We start from the raw sequence: 16,177 nt of genomic DNA, 5'->3' as shown, positions 1-16,177 counted from the left end.
GGAGCAGACTGTCTTTTTTGCCAGAGAAAAGGGTAGGTGGAAACTGTATCTTTGGAATCACTGGAAATTCTATTGCCCAGTAGTATTCCACTTCCCAGCATAAATTTTTAACCTCAAGAAAGAGTATTCATTGGTTAGAATGAGATCTCAATTGTGTCTCCCCTCTCTGGGCATTTTCTCATTTAGTGGAAATCCAGGGAGTATCCATTTGCAGACTTTATGCTCCTCCTCTAACTTCCATGGGTAAAAATTGTTATACCTGTGGTAACTGGGGACAAAAAGAAAAAAGAACAAATCTCTGAGGAATGAGAACCTAAATAGTTTTGTCTTGTAGATTGACGTTAATATTGAGTTTACTCCCAGACACCTTGAAGATCTATACCAAGAATGATGGAATTCCCTCATTCACATTTTTGAAGCAAGCCAACGAACAAACTAGCTTTTGTATCCAGGAGGTTTACAAAAAAATGATTCTAAGTAAAGAATTATGCAACATAAAAGGCGCAGAATACTACCAGACCTAGTACAGCCTAAGAGAATACAGAGGCATTCTTCTGTCAAAAGGGAAGTTAAAAAGAGATTTTCCTTCCCATAACTAACGAAGATATCTGAAACAATAAGGCAGATATCTTGGCACCAAAGAGCGAGTCCTCCCCTAGTGGCCCTTGTCCTTTTTGATTTGAGTCTGTAAAATGACAAAGGAAGCAGTTTGTCTCCTGGCCCCTCCCGGCCTTCCTACCCCTAAGGAAAATATGTCCTCCTTGCTTTATTCTCTCCCTTTCTCATCAAATCAAATGTCTTAACCCTTTATACTGGGAAAGATAACACATGTACAGAAAAGAAGTTCACAGACAAAATTGTGTGATGAATTATCACAAGGCAAACACTGATGTCAGATCATGAAATGCATTATTGTCAGTCCTCCAAAAGTCCCGCCCTCCGATCCAGATTTTCAGAGTAATCAACTCATAGTTTAACCGTAAGTATCCATCCGTACTCACAATAGAGTAGGTTGTCTGGTTTGGAACTTTAAATGGATTCATGCAGTATGATCCTTTCGTGCTTGACTTGGTTCCCTTTACACGTTATTTACCATATTTTTCCATGCTTTTACAAGTATCTGTAGTTTTTCTAACTCTTCTATTGTATGTAAATACCACAATTCATGTATCCATTCTACTACTGATAAACATCCGAGCTATTTCCGGATTTGGACCGTTATTAGTATTGTTGCAGTGAACATTTTGCACCCTTCTCTTGGTGCACATATGCATGCATTTCTGCATGGCATGTATGCAGGAGTGGCATTGTGAGGTCATGGTGTGTCTATGCTCATCTCCTGTAGATTCTGCCAGTTTCTCAGATTAATTGTACCAATTTTCACGACCACCAGCAATGCATACCTTTCCCCAGTTCTTCACATCCTTGACAATTGGAATATTATTAGAATTCTTACAATAGATATTCTGGTGCACGTACAGAGATACCTCATGGTGGAATTTGACTTTTCTTGATGACTCATGAGGTTGAGCACTTTTTCACGTGATTATTTGCCATTTGGACATTCTCTTTTGCTAAGTACCAATTCTCCTGCCCATTTTATGATGAGTTGTCTGTCTTTTTCTTATTTGTTTTATATTCTAGTTACTAGCTATTTTTTAGTTATGTCTTGTAAATCTATTCTCCCATTCTATGTCTCACATCTTAGATCTCTTAATGGTATCTTTTGATAAACAGAAGTTCTTAATATAATATAGCCAAATTTATCTTTTTATGATGATATTTTTGTATACTGCTTAGAAATTTTCCCTGTATATTCCAGAAATTTATTGTTTTGCTTTTCACATTTAAATCTGTGATCCACCTGATTTTTTTTTTCTAATGGTATGAAGGTGTGAAAATATAGAGGTTTTTTATTTTTGTCCCCATAAATAGGTAATTGTCACAGGCTCATTCATTGAAAGGATTATTCTTTCCTCACAACTTTACAGTGCCTCTTTTGTCTAATTCAATTGTTCATCCATCCATGGGTCTTTTCTGGGCTCTCTCTCTTCTATTCCATTGGTTTATTTATCAATATTTATGCCAATATCACATTGCCTTGATTACTATGATTTATAAAAGGTCTTAATATTCGGTAGAACAAGGCTTTTCTCATTTTATTCTTCTTCAGTCTATTAATTTTAGAATTAGAGTCACAAGTTCTGCAAAGACCTGCTGGGATTTTGACTGGATTATATTAAATCTATAAATCAATCTGGGGAGAAATAATATTTTTACAAAGGCCCAACCCATGAAATTGCTATGTCTTTTCACTTGATTATATCTTTAATTTGTTGCAATGATGCTTCATGGTTTTTTTCATAGATACCTTGCACATATATTGTTAAACATGTTCTTAGATATCTGATATTTTTACACTATTTTGGATACCTTTTTAAAATTTGATTTTCTATCATTTGTTGTTGATGAGAAAAACAACTGATTTCTGTGTATTGATCTTTTTTTACCACATAATTACTTTCACACATTAATTCTAGAAATTTTACTGAAAACATTCTTAGGTTTTCAATGTACATGACCATATTATCTATGAATAATGACAGTTTCAATCATCGTCCTAATTTTTATATCTTTATGTCTTTTTTTAGTTTTACTACACTGCTTAGGAATTTGAGAACAATGTTGAGTATGAGTGTTGGTAGCACAGATTCTAGTCTTATTCCCCATCTCAAATGGATATATACTAAATATAATATTGTCATACCCTTATCATAAGGAAGGAGGGTTCCCTCATATTCCTTGTTTGCTAAGAATTTTTATCATGAGTGGATATTGAATATTATTAAACAGCATTTCTGCAACTACTGAGTTGATTATATGGTTTTCCTCCATTCTATTGAAGTAATGAGTTATGTTGATTTTTTTAATGGTAAACTAAACTTGCATTCATAGAATAAACCCTGCTCATTCTTTCTTACATTTTTTTTATATTTGTTTATAATTTTTGCATCTATGTTCATGAATGAGATTGGCCTGTAATTTTTCTCTCTCATAATATTCTTATGAGGTGTTGGTATAAGGTTATGATGGCCTTATTATAGATGAGGAGTGTCCCTCTTTTTATCTTTCCTTAAAGAGTGTATATATAACATTGGTGTTCTTTGTTCCTTAATAGTTAATACAATTTACTTATAAAGTAATTTGGCCCCGTGGTTTTCTTTGCGGGAAAGTTTTTAATAAATGGCTTAATATTTTTAATAGTTATAGGACTACTCTAATATTCTTATTTCTTCTAGTGTCTATTTGACAAGTAGCATTTTATAGGAATTCATCTCTTTCATCTAAATTTTCAAATGTTTTAGCAGAAAATTATTCATATTTTCTTCGTAACTTTTTAATACCTAAAGGATTTATTGTGTTGGCCTATTCCTTATTCCTAACATTGGATATTTGTGCCTTCTCTTTTTTTTCTTGATTATATTCACCAGAATTTATGAATTTTAAAGCTTTTCAGGAATGACCTTATTGTCTGTTTGTGTTTGATCTTGTTTATTTCCATTCCTTTCTTTTCTATTTCCCTCCTTGCACTTTCTTTGGGTTTATTTGCTATTCTTTTTTTTTCCCTAAATTTTTCATGTGGATGCTTATAGCTGATTGATATTTAGCTTTTCATATTTTCTAATATTCACATTTAAAGACATGTATTTCCTCTGAGGTATGACCATAGCTGTATCTCTCAAGCTTTAATGAGCTGTATTTTGATTATTATTCAGTTCAATGTATTTTCCATTATGATAGAGTTTTTTCTAGCTGTCTTTTTGTTTTGTTCTTTTTTTAATATATAGTTTAATTTCCTTGTTGTCACAGAATATATATGATTTCAGTCCTTTGACATTTGTTGAAACTTGCTTTTTGGCCCTGCATATGGTCAACATTTATAATAGTATGTGTATGCTTGAAATGAAGGTATTTTCTGTGGTTGTTGGATTTATTGTTTTACATATATATATAAAACATGTCAAATGTGTCAACCATGTTGTTTAAATTCTCTGTATTCATAATGATTTTTTATTTGTTTATTCTACCATATTCTGAGAGATGTTATATTAAAATCCCCCAGTATGATTGTGGATTTTTTTTTTACTGTATACGTTCTATTTTGCTTTATAGGTGTTAAGGCTATATTTTTAGAAGTTAATTTTAGTATATTATTTTACAAATTTAGAATTAGTAGGTCTTCTTGGTAAATTGAAGCAGTTAACATTTTGAGGTGATCGCCTTTATCTCTAGTAACTTTTCTGCCTTCACGTTTTTGTCTGATATTAATACAGTTTGGCTGATGTTTTATGGTACATCTTTTTTCCATACTTTGTGTCAACATTTTTTTTATCTCCATGTTTTAGAAGTGTCTTTTGTAAATGACATATGATTAAGTCTCTTTGCTCATTTGGTTTTTATCCAAGTAGATGATCATTGCTTTTAATTGAAGAACATTTTGGGTTAAATCTCTATCCCAAGAAGTGCTATCTCCTTATCTAACCACTTCTGTGTTCCTTTTCCCCTTCTTTCTTATCTTCTCTTGGATTATTTTGTATTATTTCATGTTTTCCCCCCTGCTTATTCATTTGTCCCATCTGACTCATTCATTTTCCAGCCTTTTCCACCTTGCCCTGGGCCCCAGGAAGGTCAACTTTATGGATGACATCAAAGAGCTTCCTTGCTTTCTATTTCTGGTTGGTTTTGTTCAATGGAAGACACCAGTAAGAGATTGAAAAGTGGGAAGAATATGAAGTTAGGATATTTATTCTCTTTTTCCCCTGTCAGGTGGCATGGTTCCTCTCCTGCAATGCAATCTACTACATGTGTAAGTGTTACCTGACCTCTTTATGTAACCCTATGGGAATTTCAGGCTCAGAGAACTGCACAAATGCTGATACTCTGGCTACTGCTATTACTGTGAATGACAAACTGTCCTTTGTCTCTCACCCAGGAGTTTTGTGTCTTTTGCCAGCATCCTTGAAACTACAGCAGGATAATTTGTCAGCTTGCAAGCTGAGCAAAATCTCAGACAATTCTTGACACAATGGAGTTCTGCACTATCTCCTTTTGTTATATTTTATTTTGTTTTGTTTAAACTTGGTCACATCTTTGTAAAGAGCTCCTTTATTAAGCTCTCTTCAAATTACCCAGCTTGAATGTGCCATCTGTTTCCTTCATTATTAACTTGGGACTAATGCACATTTTTACTATTCTTTTAGTGATTATATCAGCTATTACAGTGTATATTCTTGACTTATCAAATTATATTTATTTAATTTTACCATCTTTCCAGATAATGCGAGGATATTAGAGCACTTTTGTATGAAATGTCCAGAATAAGCAAATCTATAGAGACAGAAAGTAGATTATTGGTTACCTAGGGCTGCATGGGTTGGGGTAAAATGGAGAGTGATTGCTAACGGGTATGAGTTTCTTTTGGGGGCAATGAAAATGTTCTAAAATTAATTGTAATGTTGGTTGTACAAATCTGTGCATATATTAATAGCTCTTGGATTGTACATTTTAAGTGGTGAATTATATGGTGTGTGAACTATATCTCAACATAGTTGGACGCTCCCTGGAGGGAGCTTCATTCACCTGGCATAAGTTTTCAAGGTTCATACATGTTGTAGCACGTGTAAGTACTTCATTCCTTTTTTACTGAGGAAAATGGTCTATCGTATGTATATACATTTTTGTTTATCCATTCATCATTTGATGGATATTTGGATTTTTTCCACTTTTTGGCTATTGTGTATAGTACCACAACGAACATTTGCATACAAGGTTTTGTGCAGACATATGTTTTCACTTCTATTTGGAATTGCAGAGCTATATGGTAGCTCTATGTTTAATCATTTAAGGAACTTCCAGAATATCTTCCAAGGTGTCTGCATCACTTTGCTTTCCAACCAGCAATATAAAAGGGTTCCGATTTTTCCACATTTTGACTAACACTTATTATCTCTCTTTTGAATATAGCCATTCCAGTGGGTGCCAAGTGGTTTCTCGTTATGGTTTTGATTTGCATTTCCCAAATGGCTAACAATGTTGAACATCTTTTATGTGCCTATTGGCCATTTGTATATCTTCTTTGGAGATACGTCTATTCATTTATTTAGGTCTTCTCTAGCTTCTTTCAACAACGTTTTCTAGTTTTTGGATGATAAATGTTGTACTACTTTTTAAAAATTTATTACTAAGTACTTTATCTTTTTGATGCTAATGTAAATGGAATTGTTTTCTTAATTTCATTTTTGGATTATTCATTTCTACTTTATATAAATCAAATTGATTTTTGTATATTGATCCTGTATCCTGCAACCTTGCCAAACTCACTTATTAGATCTAATAGGTTTTTGGGTGTTTTTGTGTGTGTGTGTGTGATTTCTTAGGATTTTTCACATACAAGATCAGGTCATTTGCAAATAGAGACTATTTTAGTTCTTTATTTCCAGTTTGGATACCTTTTATTTTGTTTTTCTTTTTTTATTCTTTTTTTTCTTTTTGCCTAACTGCCCTGACTAGAACCTCGGGTTCAATGTTGAATAGAAGTAGTGAGAACAGATATCCTTGTCTTGATTCTTATCATAGGGGGGGAAAATTCAATCTTCCAGCATTAAGTATGGTGTTAGCTGTGTGTTTTCATAGACTTGACTTTTATCAAGTTGAAAAAGTTAACTTCTATTCTTAGTTTTGAGTGTTTTTATTATGAAGACTTATAGGATTTTGTTAAATGTTCTTTTCTGCTCAGCTTCATATTTAAAGGATCTTTTGCTACCTATAGAATTCTTGGTTGGCACTACTTTCTTTCAACACTTTGAATATATTCTTCCATTGCTCTGGCTTACTTGTTTATATTGAGAAATCAACTCAGTCTAATTGTCATTTATTTTGAAAGTAATCTGAGTCCTATTTACCTCCCCTTACTCTAAGGTTTCCTCTTACTTTGATTTTCAGCAATTGTTTTGTGTTGTACCTAGGTGAGGATTTCTTTTTATTTATTCTTCTTGCAGTCTGTAAGTGCTCTTGAATCTGTGACATAACATTTTTTGTCAACTTGGAAATGTTTTTAGCCATTATCTCTTCAAATAGTGCTCTTTCCCCTTCCTCTCTTTTCTCCCTTTCTGGGATTCTAATTATACCTATCTTAGACCTTATCACTCTGCCTTCCTTGTCTTTTACGGTTTCTCATGCGTTACCAAATTTTTTTTTCATACTTTATTCTAGACATTTTTTTCCTGACATATCTTTCTTTAGCTGTGTCCAAGATATTAATAGATCCATTCATTCATACATAAATTCATGTAAAATTATCATATTTTTAGTATCTAAATACCTGTTAAAACTCACAGTCTTGTTTCTTATCTCCTTGAAAGTAATGTGTTATTTAGAAGATGTGTCTGATAATGCCAATCTTTGAACCCCCCATGTGTCTATTATCTGCTATTCTTGTTATATTTGATTCATGTCTTATTGTCTCTTTAAACTCCTGGTTATTTATTTATTTTTGTTTACCTGACATTGATTTGCAAAATAACTTTTAGAAATAATTGGAGGCCTAGGACGATGCTAGCTTCCTTTCGAAAGGATCGTACTTGCTTCCGCCTGCTTCCAGGAAGCACTAGCAATCTGGAATTATCTCATCTGCTGATGACTCAAAGCTGAGCTCTAGGTCCTCTAAAGACTTACTACTTCTGATTCACCATTACTGCTAGAGTTCATCCTTTTGGTGACCCATCCCAAATCAAGGGGTGTTAACCAGGATTCCTTTCTCTACCTTGATAGTGCTCTATTGTCATAGCTCTCACAAGAGTATAAAAAATTGCTCAGCCTTTTAGCTATCCTCTAGAACTGACAAATGAAGTTTCATCATCAAATCTTAGCCTATTCTATATTTTATTCCTTTAAAATAGGACTTTTGTAGCCCCTCTCCCCCCCACCGCTTACAGCTAGCTGTGCTAGCAAAGCAATTAGTAATTGTGGGAAAAGCTTAAGCATCTTCTCTCTGATCTAGGAGCCATACATTTTTTTCAGTGGCTTTTAGAAGATAAAGTCCACCCCTGAGTAATATAAAGCACAGGAGAATAATAGTAACAATTTAAGTTCTTCTAACATAGGAGGGTGGCCCCATGGCCAGCCAGTGCAGGAACCTATTTTACAGGAGCACAATCTACTGGAGATCCCATTATCTTCTGTTAAGTGGCCCTCTGCCATGAATGGCCATTTTAAATAATCCTTGTGCCTAATTAAAAATGAAACCTCTAGGAGCAATAATTGACTTAACATGCAAAGCTACCTGCACTTCTTATGAATGTATTCATTTATCTCTTACCAGAACCTTCAGATGCTCAACCTGATTCATGTAAAAATTTTGGCAGGCTTATAAGTTCCTATAATGCCCAGTTAAGTCCCATTACTAAAAATGTTTCAGCAAATTTGTAATATTCCTGCCTGTGTTGCTCTTGCTTTGCAGGAAGAAATTTGGGGCTGCAAAACTATCAGTCTGGCACTTTTATGAGCTACATTCCATAAAATATCATTTTTAAAACTTTTTTATTTGTTTTATTATTTATTTGGTTGAGCTGGGTCTTAGTTGCAGCAAGCCGGCTCCTTAGTTGCAGCACATGGGCTCCTTAGTTGTGGCATGCAAACTGTTAGTTGTGGCATGCATGTGGGATCAGGAATCGAACCCGGGCCCCCTGCATTGGGAGCATGGATCTTAAACCACTGCACCACAAGGGAAGTCCCACAATATCATTTTTTTAAGTGGAAAAGAAAACCACAGCAATACTCCAGGGAGCATACTTTCTTCTCCAGTCCTGGAAGCATGACGTTTCATGAGTGCCTACCAGCACACCTGTGTGTGCCTGCCTTCATTAGATCAAAAATATGCACGCTCTCAAACTCCTGAGCTCCAGATGGCTCACAGAGATTCTGCCAGCTTTTTGTATGAAAGTATAAAATATTTTATATTTCAATTTTTATTACTTTCAGTGGCTCAATATAGTACCCTTCTCATTAATTTTTTTAAAAATATAAACAAGTTAGGTATCTCTTATTTACATAGCAATGACAGCAAAGTGAAAGACTAGCCTCTGAATGAATGTCTTAAGCAAATACCGAGGTTAGATTTTTAAAGGAGGGAGGGAAGGAAGGAAGGAAGGAGGGAGGGAAGGAGGGAGGGAGAAGGGAAGGAGGGAAAGAAGGAAGAAAGGGCAAAAAGATTGAGATAGTGACAAGATAAAGTAGAAATGAAAATTCACTTAAGGAACATTCTACAGGAATTGAAATCTCAGGTAGTGGTTTTTAAACCAGCAATGCACTGTGGGTTTAGGCCTAAGGAAATCTGACAGTATACCCTGAAGAAAGGCTAATATACTCTTCTTTCCCTAGAGATTCTTTTTGCTCATGTTCTAAAGAACTTGGATTTTCCAAGAAAATCAGAATATACCTGTGAAGTTCAAATGCTTGTGTAAGAAAGCTCAGTGTCACTATTATAGTCCATTTATAGCAGGTATACAGATCCCAAAAGCCTGCATTCTCTGTATGAGCACTACCCATGGTTGTAGCTTATTTTCCTTTCCTTATGTTCCGCATTGACTATGACTTCCTTCTGTATATTTTGGTTATTGCTGTTATTTTTATTGTTATCTTGCTATGTGTGTGCTAGCCACCTGAAATATCAATAGTTTTTGGAATGAACCTGGTGATGGGTAGAGAGATAAATAATAATAATAATAATAATAATAATAATAATAAACAGCTTATTATGATTACTATGCACTCCACAGTTTTGTGAGGGGCTAAAAGGCCTGCAGAATGGGTATAGACAAACCTCAGAAAAATGTTTTTTTGTTAAGGCTGTTTTGAATCTATATTTTCCATTTAATCATGCCCAGCCAATATGTCTTGGGGATCTCTCTTTTAATGGACACTCAAATATCAAAGGGATACAGGGAAGCTAGAGATAAGATTTCAACCTCCCTTCTGGTGCCAACCTAGTACTACTTAAGTCTCATGCCATTTAAAGCCTACTTCAATGTCCTCTTCCAGTCACCAAAGATCTCTCTCATAAGCGGGTTTACCCAATGTGCAGATGATGCCTAGATAATATGCATGCCCTTTGTTTAAGGATAAGATGGGTCATTCATTCCTTTCTTAAGTATTGATGCAGAGCATATTATCTATTGGGCATGGTGTTCTAATAGAAAGCCAAACCAAGCCTTGTATCAGCCTTCAAGAAATTTAGATAATATATTACCAAACACAAAATTTTATAGGAGTACAATAATGATATTTTTTTGGCTTGATTGAAATCTAATCTTTGACCCTGAGCTGCTATTTTGCCTAATGGCAGATACTCAGTTGAGTTCATCCTTTTTTGTCCAGTGATTTCTCTTTGCCTTGTCCTCACATTCATAAGTTCTGCTCAGAATTTAGTTCAGAGTTCTATCCACTTCTCTCAGCATAACCCCCAGCCTCACCACAAGATAATACTTTTTGCAGAGATCTGTGGTGAGCATTTTTATCCCTACCTTTAAGATCCATAGGAATATTTGGGAACCTCTTCTGCAAATTCTTTAGGAAATGAGGAAGGTAGGAGAGGTGTATTGTTTTGTAGCCTCTCTTGGACTTGATATGCCAGGTGTCATCTCTTAATATACATGTATTAAGAAAGAAAGTCCACCTTCCTGTTTTACAGATTGGCCCATCTGGCCATCAGAACCCAAGTCCATCAAATATTTGAATCTTTTCCCCTTCTCATTCTGATTCCATAGCTAACTGGTTAGACCACGTTGAGGGGTCAGTTTGTTTGACAGTTACATTTTCAGTATAAATAAGAAATTGTTTATTCTGGTTTCACATATCAGTGTTAAGCAAGTATATGCATTAATCTAATCAATTCCAGGTCATTTCTGAGTCTGCAAAGTAGAGGACTAGACTCTGGGCTGAGCTGAATTCAGACTATTACCTCTGTGAAGGCAGGGACTGTGTTTATCTTCATCATCACCCTTTATTTTAAAGTGCCTAGTCCTTAGTTGGTATTTGATATATCTTTTTATACATATATAAATGAATTTATTTATTTATTTATTTTTGGCTGCATTGGGTCTTTGTTGCTGCGCGTGGGCTTTCTCTAGTTGCGGCGAGCGGGGGCTACTCTTCGTTGCGGTGCGCAGGCTTCTCGTTGCGGTGGCTTCTCGTGTTGCAGAGCACGGGCTCTATGCGCGCGGGCTTCAGTAGTTGTGGCTCGTGGGCTCTAGAGCACAGGCTCAGTAGTTGTGGTTCATGGGCTTAGTTGCTCCGCAGCATGTGGGATCTTCCCGGACCAGGGCTCGAACCCGTGTACCCTGCATTGGCAGGCGGATTCTTAACCACTGAGCCACCAGGGAAATCCCAAGTATTTGATATATCTTAATGAAGAAAAATTTTACCTTCTTAGGCTTACTGGTAGCTAGCTACTCAACTGGACTCCTTCTGGTGACATCAATCATACCACACAGGATTTCTTTTGAACTTCTTGCTAAGTTGTATTATTCTCATTTTATATATATGTTAAAACCAAGACTTAGATGACTTTCCTGTTGTCACAAAGTTAACAGAATGACTTTGGAACCTAGATGTGGAGAATTCCAAAGCCCATACCCTTTCCATTGCATCATGGTGCCTGTAGGAACAAATCAACAGAGATCCCAGCTAGCTAGAGTTATCAGGTAAAGCATCTTGGAAAAGATTTAATTTGAACTAGGTTTTGAAGGTTGTGCAGCAGCACAACATCAGCCAAGGTGAAGGGGCAAGATACTGCATGTTATATTGGGGAAAGATTAAGTAATAAAGTTCAACTTAAGTGTATAAGCTATAAGTTATATGCTGATGGACAATGAATCTAGAAAGGTAGGACAGATCATTAAATTCTTGAATGGCAGACTGAGGAATTTGAACATTCTTTTATAAGTAAATAGGAAGCAAACACAGGTTTTTAAAGAAGATATGAAACACAATTAAACACAATCATCAATTAGAATGATGATTCAAGTTGACATGTTCCTCAACTAGAAGTAAGGAGACTAGTTAAGATGTTATTGAAAATAGTGCAAGTAATGATAGTAAAGATGGAACAGTAAGGGAGAAGGCAAGTAATTTAAAGAGCTCTGAGTCTCAAGGCAACATAGGTAGGGGAATGAAGCACTAACAGAAACAGAGGAGTTAAATTGATGATGTAGGAAGATCATGCTTTTAGTTTTGTAGCCATGAAGTTTGTACTGCTTGTAGTATATCCAAATGTAGATGACCAGCAGGAAGTTGGGATATGAGACTATAGCTTGAAAAATTTCTGCTGGAGTCACCTATTTGGGATTCTTCTGCTGGGAGGCAATCATTGAAATCATAAGGTAAATGAGATTATCAGAGGCAAGGGTCTGAAAAGCAAAAAGTAAAAACTTGAACAAACCTCAGGCAGGAACATTTAGGGGACAGAAGGAGGAAGAAGAAGCCTCAAAGTAGACAGAGAAGGTGCGGTCAAAGAGGTAGGTAGTTATTACTTCCCTCAGGAGGTTATTTCTGCTAGTTTCAAGACTGAGAACTACTGTCTTAGTTTAATGATAGAAAATGATGGAAATAGCTAGGAGGAAGTAAGTTGGTAAATATGGATTAGACCAAGGCAAATTTGATGAGCTGAATAGAATTTTTTTCCGCGGCCATTTACTTTTAAAGTTTTTTTTTTACAATACTACTTCAAAACTGGCTTATTTTCCCAGGCATTCCCTCCCCACCACCACCATTTTGAATAAAAGTAATAGGCAATACTAATGCATAAAGGATTCCTGGTAAATTCTTAAAACTTTCAGGGATTTTCTTCTAAGCCGAGTTTTCGACTTGATTCAAATATGAATTGAATTACTAGCAACTGATGTTATAGTCGGCTTTGAATTGAAAATAGTCAATTAATTGAATGACTTTATCCCAGCTATTAATGTACTCTTTTCTATTTCTAATATTTTGTCTCTGAAATACTAATCCCTGTTTGCCCTCTGGTTTCCAATCTTTGGTAAGTTAGATAATGTCATTTTACTTTTTTAAAAATTCCAACTTGACATAAGTAACATTTGCTTCTCTAACCTTTAATAATGCTAAAGCCACAGAAATACTGTTCTATATTTGGATTTTTTGGGGGGTTGATAAACACACAGCATATTTCTATTGTATAAGTATGTGATACTCGTACAGAAAGCAGACAAAAAGTGAAAAAATAACTTTATTGTTCAAGATCAAAATTTGTTTGCTCAGTCTTTTTATTTTGAAGTATACTTGATTTACAATATTACACTAGTTTCATGTGCACAACATGGTGACTCTATATTTTTATAGATTATATACCATACAAAGTTATTATAAAGTATTGATTATATTCCCTGTGTTTGCTCAGTCATAATAAGAATATGCATATTTCATAGCTTTCTGAATATTTTTTGCTGATGTAAGCTTGTTCTTTTCGAATAATGAACAGAGGCTTTGGAAAATTACTTTTTAATTGGAGAAAGGAGTTTTTTCTTCAATTAATCTCTATTATTAATTTCAGCTGATATGAAAAACCCCAAAAAGAATCCTAGCAAATGCACAGACTGTTTAGAAAGTGTCAGTAATCTCTATATTTATTTGTTTGTTATTGTTACTTTTAAAGAACATTTTGATTGGTAAAAATTACAAAAAGGAACTGATGTCATAGTAAATATGTTAGGAGAAGACAACTAGAATAAAAAATTTCTAAAAGATGAGGAACACCCAATGGCAATTTTACAGAATGTTCTTCAAAGACAAATAATCCATTATAGTGCAAGATGAAAACATCAAATATATTTATTTCTTGCCTAAAAAAAGTAGAAAAGAAATTCAATGGTACTAATCATTAATATAGATATTTACACTGGCACCTCACTTGCTGTGTGTATCAGGAGGTCATGGGTCATACAGTGAGTGCAAGGTACATGGAAAGCACACTGTGACAGCCAGCACTGCTCCACCACTCCTGGGTTCCCTTTCAGCATTTTGCCATGTATTGCAATTTCCTTGTCCCACCAAGTGAATTTGAAAATGTATTATTTTAAGTATTACAACCTTTAAATACTTTGTAATGAGAAAGACAGTGACCACAAAGTTGTGTCCTACAAAGACATTCACTACTTATCTCGTTGAAGTACTTGAAGTGGTGGTTGAAATAAAAATTGAGTCATACATTTTTCTTTTACAAATTAGATAAGTGCTTCAGAGTTGCTGTACTTTTCTGCACTGGTAGGTGGGTCTCAACAGAATGCTACCTCGTAGATATTTTTTTGAAAAAAGACATGTTTTCATCCAGCACATCAAAATAAAGTGGATGTTTTAATAATGAGTGATTAGTAATTGTTTTTGAAACTCATTGATATAGAGAAAGTATTTTTGAAAATATATGATTTTGCTGCATTTTAACAGCAGATGTAAATATGACAACTATAAATTCTCTCATGACTGCTCTTTACTTTAAAAAATAACTAACATTTTACAATCTGTTTAACAATCTTCTGAAGATTTCAGTGGATCTTGCTAAAAGTGTAACAATGCAACAACTTCTGATTAGGTGTCAAAAACAAGTGGCTTTTACTCAAGAAGACACCAAGTTGCTGAATTTCAAAAACTGTTTGTGTAATTGGTAGATGGAATTGAAAAACTGGTATCATGATTTCCTAAGTATTTCCCTTGATGTACTCATTTCATTGGAATATAACATTTTTTGTAAATATCTTCTTCAGTTATGTTAGCCTTTAAAACCAAGTTTAAAAAGTTGAACCTTTAACTTGACTTTCATATTACTAAATGTTAAAATAAAACTTTCATAGAATTTCAGCATGTTCAATTATATGGTTTTCACTAAAAATAATTATCAATAACTTTAAGAGCAAAGATTTATGTATCATTAGTAACTTGAAAATTATTTAAACATTATTTCACCCTTAATCTAGACTTTAAAATCTTCTATTTATATACTTATAACTATATGTTATATTTCATACAATATAACAGTACAGTAGTAGATAATATATATATTATAAATAAATGTACACCTATGGGATACACAAAATTTTTTCACTGTTACGGGTTTACTATTCAAATAGTTTAGAGTCTATTAAATCATTAAACTAGAATGAACAAAATAAAATGTTTTTCTGTGCAAACAATAATTGTATTGAAGACTAAACCGTACCTTAGTATTTATTATCACATAAGCACCAACAAGGGCTGCATTATGACTTTCATGGACCCTAGACACTTCGCCTTCATGGGCCTCTTCTTCCATAAAAATATTTTAAATTATATTTTATGACTGCATTGGCATAAAAATAAATATATTAATATTACTTGTATTCTCTAACCTAAAAGTTCATTTTTTTTCTTCTGATTTTTAAAATAAATTGAAACATTTTTATGTTTTAAATAGAGTATTGTGGGCCTTAGGCACTGTGCCATATGGATAAGTTGGCCCTGGCACCAACACCATAAGAGATGAAGTGCAGCTTCTCACATTCAGATTTTAGTGCCATAACTAGTACACCATTTGTTGCAGAATAACCACACATGAGGACCAAGTATACTTTGTAAGGAAAGACTCATGCAAAACACCGGGTATGTGTTTTCTCCAAATAATCAGTCAAAGACGTTAAGTCTTTCTGTTTGAAAGATGATGGAGTCCTCGGAACAGCAGCTAGGACAAGAGAAAGGAGAGAACACGGACCTGAAGCTACAACCTAGGAGCAGGTGGAATATGTTCAGGTACTACCAGCATCAGTAAAACAGTAGTGAGGGGTCCGATCTTCAATTAAGCTAAAGCCCAACTCTTCCCCATGGCCTACAGGTCTGACCCATCCCCTTCGTTCCTGTGTCCTTCACCAGGCTCCTATCACACTGGCCTGCCTGCTGTTCCTCAGACACAAACATACTAAGCTCAGTGCAGCCTAAAGGGCTTTGCTGGGACACTCTTCCCCCGCATTCGGGCAGTGCAGCTACCCTGTGTCATCTAGGCCTCTGCTTACGTGTCACCTCTCCAGACAGTCTTTCTTCGTCAACCCTTCTCTCACTCTATTACAACACCCTGTTTTAT

General features: G+C 34.8%; 1 protein-coding gene and 1 long non-coding RNA gene across 4 annotated transcripts in view; one reads left to right on the top strand and one right to left on the bottom strand.

Annotated features, from left to right (window-relative positions):
- Positions 1-16,177, bottom strand: part of GRB14 (growth factor receptor bound protein 14) — a 177,117-nt gene that overhangs the window by 127,339 nt on the left and 33,601 nt on the right. The gene's annotated exons all lie outside the window — the stretch shown is intronic.
- The window catches only part of LOC309630290, a 33,199-nt gene continuing 26,211 nt past the window's right edge, over positions 9,190-16,177 (top strand). For both annotated transcript variants that reach the window (XR_014245572.1, XR_014245573.1), the window contains exon 1: positions 9,190-15,849. This is a non-coding gene — a long non-coding RNA (uncharacterized lncRNA). The remainder of the gene's footprint in view (positions 15,850-16,177) is intronic.

This window comes from Balaenoptera borealis, assembly GCF_965194805.1.
Source record: "Balaenoptera borealis genome assembly, chromosome: 6".
Lineage (NCBI taxonomy): Eukaryota > Metazoa > Chordata > Mammalia > Artiodactyla > Balaenopteridae > Balaenoptera > Balaenoptera borealis.
The sequence above is the reverse complement of the archived record's forward strand: the minus strand, read 5'-3'. Positions and strand labels throughout refer to the sequence as shown.